Raw genomic sequence first — 8,503 nt, 5'->3', positions numbered from 1 at the left:
AAAATGTATTTGCAAACACTATTGTAAACAATAGTAAAAACAAAAATAGTATAGTGCCGAGTAACCGATATATCAACAGACATTATCTATAAACAATACCACATATGGTAATGTAGGCATTGACATGAACATCACTATACGTCATCATACATATCAATTTGTATAAAATGAAATGGCCGAATATGAGTTAAATCCGTTTATTTTAATCAGTGCAAATTTGTAGTCATAATGTCGGACATGAGTATACAAAATTCCGCCGATGAAGAAATCAATGTAAGTACATTATTATTATATTATTAATATTTTTTAGTTTACCACAATTTATCAGCAATAAGTTTAAAACATAGTAATTTAAATTTAGGAACATTATTCGTATCGAAAAAATGTGGAAATGCAGAATTCTAAAAAACCCAAAATCACTAAAAAACAACCCTAAAAAAACAGAAATTATCAATGTCCAACACAAGTGATCAAAATTCAGATGATGAAGAAATCGACGTATGTTCGCCACTATTATTACTATTATAGCATTAATATTTTTTTGTTTCCTTAGATTAAACATCAATAAATTGAAAAAAATGATAATATAAATTTAGGAACCTTATGATCATCGAAAACATGGCCAAATGCAGAATTCTAAAAAACTCAAAATCACTAAAAAAATAACACCAAAAAAATAAAAATGAATAATGCCCCACACAAGTGATCAAAATTCAGATGATGTAGAAATCGACGTATGTTTGTCGTTATTATTATTATTATTATTATTATAGCATTAATATTTTTTAGTTTCTTTAAATTAAACAACATTAAATTGAAAAAATGATAATACAAATTTAGGAACTTTATAATCATCGAAAACTTGGCCAAATGCAGAATCTTAAAAAAATCGTACCCGTTGTAAAAGCTAAACCGAAAAAACAGAAAGTAAAATATTAAATATTTTAATAATATATTTATTAAATAACATTAATTTTTTAGTTTCAGTCGCAATTATTAAAACTGGAACAAGAGTATAAGGTTTATCCACCGTGATCAATGAAAACTGCATACGCATAAAAAAATCAGATGGGGGACATTTTTGCATAAAATCACCACCAATCAAAACAGCAAGTGACTATTTGGTTATTCAAAAATACAAAACTTCTGATATGGAAAAAGTCGAGTCAAAAGACAGGTAACTCTTCTTATTTTGTATAAACAGGTTATAATAAGTTTTGCACTAGGTATCATTCATATGAATAAAAAAAGTACAATATACCAAACAATTTTGAGAATATGTAATGATGTTTCAACGATGATACTAATAATCCAGTTAGTATGTAAAATATTTAACTGACCCCCCAAATTGTGTCATCTAGTATATTTTATAAAATACGTATGATAATATGAAAATATATTGTGCAATTATAATATGCAACCATTAATTTGTTTTTAAAATAGATGGAAAACAACCACGTTTAACTCAAAAACTATGCTGAACGAAAAAGATAAAGCAGACAATACAATAATAATGGCATTTAATAACTTACAGGATTTAATAATGGATAAGTTTATGAGTAACAACGATAAAAAAATTGAATCTTATAAATAATAACAATATGTTTGTACTATTTTTGTTTTTACTAGATTATACATAATAATATCTGTACATTTTTTATTTATTATCAAACAATTTAAATATTTGTATACAAATCTATTATAGAAAGCTTACAATTATTCCAATAATTTAAACAATATGATTATATTATGGAAAATATTTTTTCATGTAATTAACTAACATTTAAGATTACTTATAACATTTATATTATTAACATTTGTTTTTAAATAAAACTATGCATTTGACAAAATGTTATACTATTTTATTATCATTTGTATTTTTAAATAAAACTATGCATTTGTCAAAAGTTATACATGTAATCAATGATTAATATAATGCTTAATATAATGCCTGTAAACTTTCCATGATGTATTTGTTGTAATTAAAGTAAAAATGACCTCACTTCATCCTTCAGCTCATCCATTTTGAAATTATAATCTTTGATATATACACTGATAAAATCACTTATAATACATTCACGTTACACTTGAATAAAATAACCACAGATAAAGGTTGATCAACAAGGCATTCAATATAAATGTTTTTTTCTTATATTCTGTTGATATATGCTGAAAATTGATTCGTCTTTTATGGGACCCATGAAGTGTGTATAATTATTTAATCATGGAATTCCAGATGATAATATTTTGGTTTGGATTTCACTCCAGGAGCCCTTCTATGGGTCTTCAATAAATTATATAGTCAAACGTATTGATTGATTTTTGACGATTGAAATATATGATCCAATTTTAATTAAACTATTATTACTTTGTTAAATGGCTACAGCATAGACAACCCTACTATATTGTAAAAACGCCACTAAAGTTAAATATAGAAAAAGATAAATATATACTACAATGTGCATCGGATAACAGTTTGATCACATTATGAAAGTTAAAAGTGATTATTTAACTGATGATTTTTTGTTTATTGATCAATATTTTTTTCAAATCGAAAAACAGATGATTGATAACAGTGCATAAACAAGTATCAGGTCCACAATCACAATTTTGATTTGACCACGCACATAAAGTAAAATGATTATTGTTTTTTTCTGTTCCGCATTTGATGGCACCGCTTTTTAATTTTGATAATAATGTATAAAATTCAGCTAATTCCTTGAAGCAAAAGAGTGATGGATGAATTATACCCATTTCTGAAATGTCTCGTTCAATTTCTTTTAATAAGTCCATTGTAAATAATAACACACAATTCAACGGCCACTAATAAACTGGCACCTACGGGTTAAGTTGCGCTTTATTATAATATAATATAATCAGATAATTCAAAACCTAATTACTCAAAAATTAAAACATAATTTATTTAAAAACAAAAATTAAAGTTTATGAATAAAAACAGAAAAACAAAAAACAAAAAATGTAAACTCATGGCCTAGTTGACCCTGACACTGAGTGTAGTATTAGCATACTTACTTACCCTAAATTCAAATTTATCACACTCTAAACTCAACGCCTTAGTCCACTAGGCCATGAGTCTACAAGTTATTTTATTAATATTTGTACATATAAGTTAAATAATGAAAAAATAAAAAAGTTTGTATGGGCCACAAATAATAATAATCATTGTTTGTGAAAGTGGCAATCGTTTTTGAATCATCCTGTAACGAGTAAATACTTGATAGTTAAATAACTAAAGGCTTATCGCCTATAAAAACTTGGATAGAAAGCACCCAAAAATCTGATTGATCAAGGGGAAAAGTCATGGACAAACGCATTTTAATCTCCCTGTAACAGTAAAAAACTTGGATAGAAAGCACCCACAAATCTGATTGATCAAGTGGAAAAGTCGTGGACAAACGCTTTTTAATCTCCCTGTAACAGTAAAAAACTTGGATAGAAAGCACCCATAAATCTGATAGATCAAAGGGAAAAGTCGTGGACAAACGTTTTTTAATCACCCTGTAATTGTAAAAATCGGTACAGAACCGACATATTATACCTACTGATGCAACTTAGTATAGGAATTACCAAACTCATTGTTGCATATTTTTGCCCCGAAATTTCTGATGTTACTTTTTCAAGAATTTCTAAAATATTAACTGCTTCTTTGATATTTTCAATTTCTTGACCATTCAAGATCGGAGGTGCATTTATATGTTTTAATACAATTTGATTCACTACTTCTTTTAGTTCTAAAAATCGTTTTGCACATTGTTATAAAAATTGTTATAAAACAATGTAAAATCAACAAGATGATTCAAGCAATACAAATTGCTTGAATCATCTTGTTCATAGTTATAGAATGGTGATTTTATAATAGTTGCGTTCTTCTTTGCTACTGGTAGAGGTTTAACCATATCCACATATGGTTCCGATTGAACTGAGCAATCAAACATGTCTTGAGATATAGACATTTCACTTGGAATTGGACTTTGACTTGTACTTGTATTACTCATATTATTGCTTTTTTGAGTATTATTCATAATACGTAAACGGGCAGTAGTTAACATATTTTGTATGTCAACTTGTATCTTGAGTGATTCTTGTAAAGGTAGTTTTTGTAATTGAGCAGCAATGTGTTGTCCAAATATACTAAATTCATTTACTTCTGATTTTTGGGTGCAAACAAATTTCAATGCTTCGACTGCATTATCGAGACTGTTATCAATTTTCCTTATTTTTTTTGGTTTGCGAGCTGTTGATGTAATGTTCTTAGAATTTTCTCCAGTAGGGTTCTCATAATTTTCAATAGGCTGTGTTGTGACACATGGTGATAATTCTGTACAACTAATATTGTTATTATCCAGGTTATTCTCTGATGTAGCAGTGTTTACACTTTCGTTTATGACCTATAATTTAATACATTTTACTAAATATATAAACATCATATTTTTATAAATAGAATTATTTTTAATGTCAATTTTTAATTTTTAATAGGTCCCTAAAACAGTACAAGAATAGACAATATGACCAACCGTTTTACAATGTTGTCGACGACGGAAGGAGGTCATGTGGCAACGGCTCGCCACAGTCCGTTTCCTTAAGCATCATGTATTTCTCGTCAAAATGAAGTTATTCGCTTTTCATTATCCGCCCAGCTTTATTGGTTTTGAGTGTGGTTTTTGGGGTTTTAGGAGTGTGCTTTTTGTGCATTTATTTCAGATGCGATTAAAGAGATTTACAATTTTATTAGTTTTTTTTTGTCATTCAACGTACTATCGTTGTTTCGTAGGAGAAATTCTAGTACATGGATTAGTCAGTTAATGACTTCATTCGTTAAATTTTCTTCTTCATCTTCCGAGTACACTGAGGAATAATACAGATATTATAATAAAAATAGAAAATACAATACTCGTGAACGGATTACTCTAGTGATGAATTCCTTTCACTGGTCTTCTTCATGGTCATCCGATATCAATGAGTAATTTTGGATGCTCGGGGTTTCTGCCTCTAATAGATTGGCTAACAACTTGGTTTAGTACTGATTTCTTCACCATAACTTTCGTCGGTGACTTCAGTTCCTCGATATTCTTCTTCATCTTCCGAGTACACTGAGTAGTCGTACTATTAAAACATACCACTTTTATTGTCGACTACCTTCATCCTTCCTCTACTTGGTGCTACCCGTAATCCTGTGGTCTTATTTACTTCTATGCTCCACTGTTCCTGCGAGATAGGTTGTGATTTCGTGGCCTAACCTAAACGATTTTATAATAATCCAATATCCATTATTTAATAACACTGCATCCATACCAACTACAACAATCATATTTCCAATCGCTTCAACTTTAACAACAACAACAGCCACTTGAAACACAATCACAGAAACCACCACAATAGCAACATCACTCACCAGTTCAACAACAACAATACCAAAGCTAGCTACATGATGCACTAGCATACATGATTCGGTGTCCGGAGAGGTCGGACTGCGCAGTTTAACCTGCACAGCTTTAATTGATTTCCGACGACGACATACACGCCACGATTTGCCGGATACGCAGGATTGCGCAGTCACACGCTTTCCTACCAATAGTCCTCAGCTGCGAGTCGTCGAATGTTCAAAATATTTATATTTTTTCTCCGTTTTTTTCAATCAGATTCTTTAATATATTTTTCAAGAGTTCACGGATAGTTGGGAGCGGCTGTAGGAAACAAGATTAAAGAGGAAGAGAGAAATTTCGGATCAATTTTGTGGAGTCAATAGTACACGGATAGTTGGGAGCGGCTAGAGGACAGGAGATTACCGAGGAAGCGAGATTTCTGCAGTACGTTGACAGAGACAAGGGTTAAGGAGAAAGATTTTGAGCACGCAAAGTTGGTCTGGGACCACATTGATTGCGAAACGCTGGGTGACTTCCAGAATTTGTTCCTTAAAATCGATGTGTTACTATTGGCGGGCGTCTTTGAAAACTTCCGCGATGTGTGTATGAGGGCATTACTTTACCGCCCCAGGCTTGACTTTTGACGTGAGGTTGAAGTTTACGGGTGTAGTACTCCCGTGCTACACTTGTATACTTTAATTATTTAATGACGTGCTTCGATGTCCAGTTGTTGATAATTTTGGTAGAGTCACAAAGGTATTACGTCAAAGATTTGTTTAATAAAATAATGTATAATAAATGGTTACAAAGTGAAATACATTTACACTTTAGAATTTGAAGGCAGAGCTTACGCTCGGCACCTAAGAACTACGTGCAGTAAGCTAGTGTTGTGTTCCCTTTTCGGTTATGTCCGTTGTGGGTTTGTAGGTTCGTCTTCGATGTGGAAACAACTATATTATTTTTAGATTGATTCCCGGAGGATCTTATTAGGTAATAAATAAATAGTCTTTGATTCACTTAACTAAATACTTTTATTGAATACGAATTCACATGAGTCCCGTGTATAATATAAAATACGACTGCCGGCGACGCTAATTTGGTATTTCGTTATTGCGTCGACGGACATTGCCAAAAAGTGCTTATTGTGTTTATTGTGCTAATTACTCAGAAATTATAAACAGGGGTTCGTAACACCCCCCAGGGTAAAATGAAAGTTCATTTCCCATTTAAAAAAATATCTAAATTATTCTGGGTAATGGACTTTCAGGGGAATGAGTAATTCCTAGGTCCTCATTATGTTTTAGATACAATTTCTTTGTTTTGATAATTTTTATACATTAAAAATAATAATACTAATACTAATAATAAGCCCACACTGCTGACCATAACTATTACCCCGATTAGTAGATAATGATTTGAGTCATAAGTCGTATCGACAACATTTCTTTTAAAGTGACTTTGTAGTTCATCTAGTGATTTGGAATTTTCTGTTAGTTTATTCAGATTATCTTTTATTCTTAAATTTTCTTTTGGAAACAAAGCGTTATCCAAATCTTTAATAGATACATTTTTTAATATATAAAAATGTATAGATAAGTTAAGTTTTGGAGTGTAATTTTTATATATGTTTGTACTTATTTTCCTTTTAGGTACTAATTTAATTTCGTTATCTGCAGTGTAAGCCTCACAATGATTTTCTAAACTAAATATTCCAGTGCCGTTTACACTAATTATTAATGGTGCTGTTACATTTTTACATGTAATTATAATATTTTCTTTGCTCGTTACATATAACCATGAATTCTTATTTTCTAACTTATGCCATAAGTTGTGGCTAAACTTAATGTATTTAATAGTGCATACGTTTGGAAGTGTTTTAGGATTTCGGAATAACATTGTTTCGCATGAATCTCTTACGTGTTGTATAGGTTGTTCATGATTACAAATAAAAGTGTTTGTGGATATTTTACATTTTGAAAGTTGATAATTACTTATTTCTATATAATATAAAAGTGATTTATCTATTGCTATATAATCAGAATTTGGTTCAATAATAGCATACAAATTACTTCGTACTTTTACAGGTAAAGGAATAGATTTATACAACATAAGATCGTAGTTGTCAATTAATGGAATTTCCATAATAAACATTAGGATTCCTTTTACGTACACTACACTAATTTCCACTATCCGTAGTAGTTCCGATATCCCTTTCTCTGCTAGGTCAATTGGTAAGCCTAATCCTATTGGTAATTGAATTTTTATTTCTTTTAATTGTTGGTTGAATTCATTTGCGTCTAATAGACTTGGATGAATATGACCTAAAAGTGCTGAATTAACGATACTAACCAAATTTTCTGTTTCGTAAGCGTACTGGGTTAAAACTACATTTAAGAGTGCTATGCGTTCCGTCAGTGCATTTTGGAATTTCAGAATACCTACATCCATCTCTATCACGTCTGTTTTATGTAATAAATGATTGTACCCGTCTACCAGAGATCCCTGTTTCTTTTCTAATTCGATTAATGAGGAATTTACGTTTGTTAACATTGATTTCATAATTTGTGTTTGCGTTTCAGTTGTTTGGAAAAGTTGTGATTTAGAGCGTTCGAGTTCCTTGATTTTGTCGTGAAAATATTTAGCGTCAGTGTCGTCACATACACCAAATAGTACGTTAGCCACGCGTCCTACCATATTAATTAGTCCTCTCCTAGAACGTATATTATATGATTTTGGTTGCTCAACGATTTTTATGACGTGATTTTTGTTACTGTTGATTTCGGTCAAGAAGCTAGCCGCTTGATTACTGTACTGCATACAAACATGTTTTGTGTATTCTATCTTAAGATTATTTCCTAACTCACAGGATTCTTTTATTTTATTATTGATCTCTTGGATTCGTGACTGTTTTTCATTATAGTTGGTGATATTTACATATGTGAGTAACTTCCAATGCGAATTGGACAGTTGGAGGGTACTTATTGTTTGGAAATATATCCCTGATGGTTGTGTAATAGGTGTGTTTGTGAATTGTGTATTTACTTGTTTAGTACTGCCCAGTCTGAAACAATATCATATTTGTTTATTAGATTTATTATTGTTTTCATATATTTTATATT

The 8,503-nt window shown here is 30.6% G+C and overlaps 1 protein-coding gene and 1 pseudogene across 1 annotated transcript in view; both read left to right on the top strand.

Annotated features, from left to right (window-relative positions):
• Nucleotides 1-228: 228 nt before the first annotated feature.
• On the top strand, nucleotides 229-1,792 carry LOC111031352 (annotated as a pseudogene).
• Nucleotides 1,793-5,766: 3,974 nt separating this feature from the next.
• Nucleotides 5,767-8,503, top strand: part of LOC111031334 — a 12,677-nt gene continuing 9,940 nt past the window's right edge. The window contains exon 1 of the mRNA XM_022311224.1: nucleotides 5,767-6,268. The gene's annotated coding sequence lies outside the window, so the exon portion shown is untranslated. The remainder of the gene's footprint in view (nucleotides 6,269-8,503) is intronic.

This window comes from Myzus persicae, unplaced genomic scaffold (genome assembly GCF_001856785.1).
Source record: "Myzus persicae strain clone G006 unplaced genomic scaffold, MPER_G0061.0, whole genome shotgun sequence".
In the NCBI taxonomy this organism is placed as follows: Eukaryota; Metazoa; Arthropoda; class Insecta; order Hemiptera; family Aphididae; genus Myzus; species Myzus persicae.
This window is presented reverse-complemented; position numbering and strand designations above follow the sequence as displayed.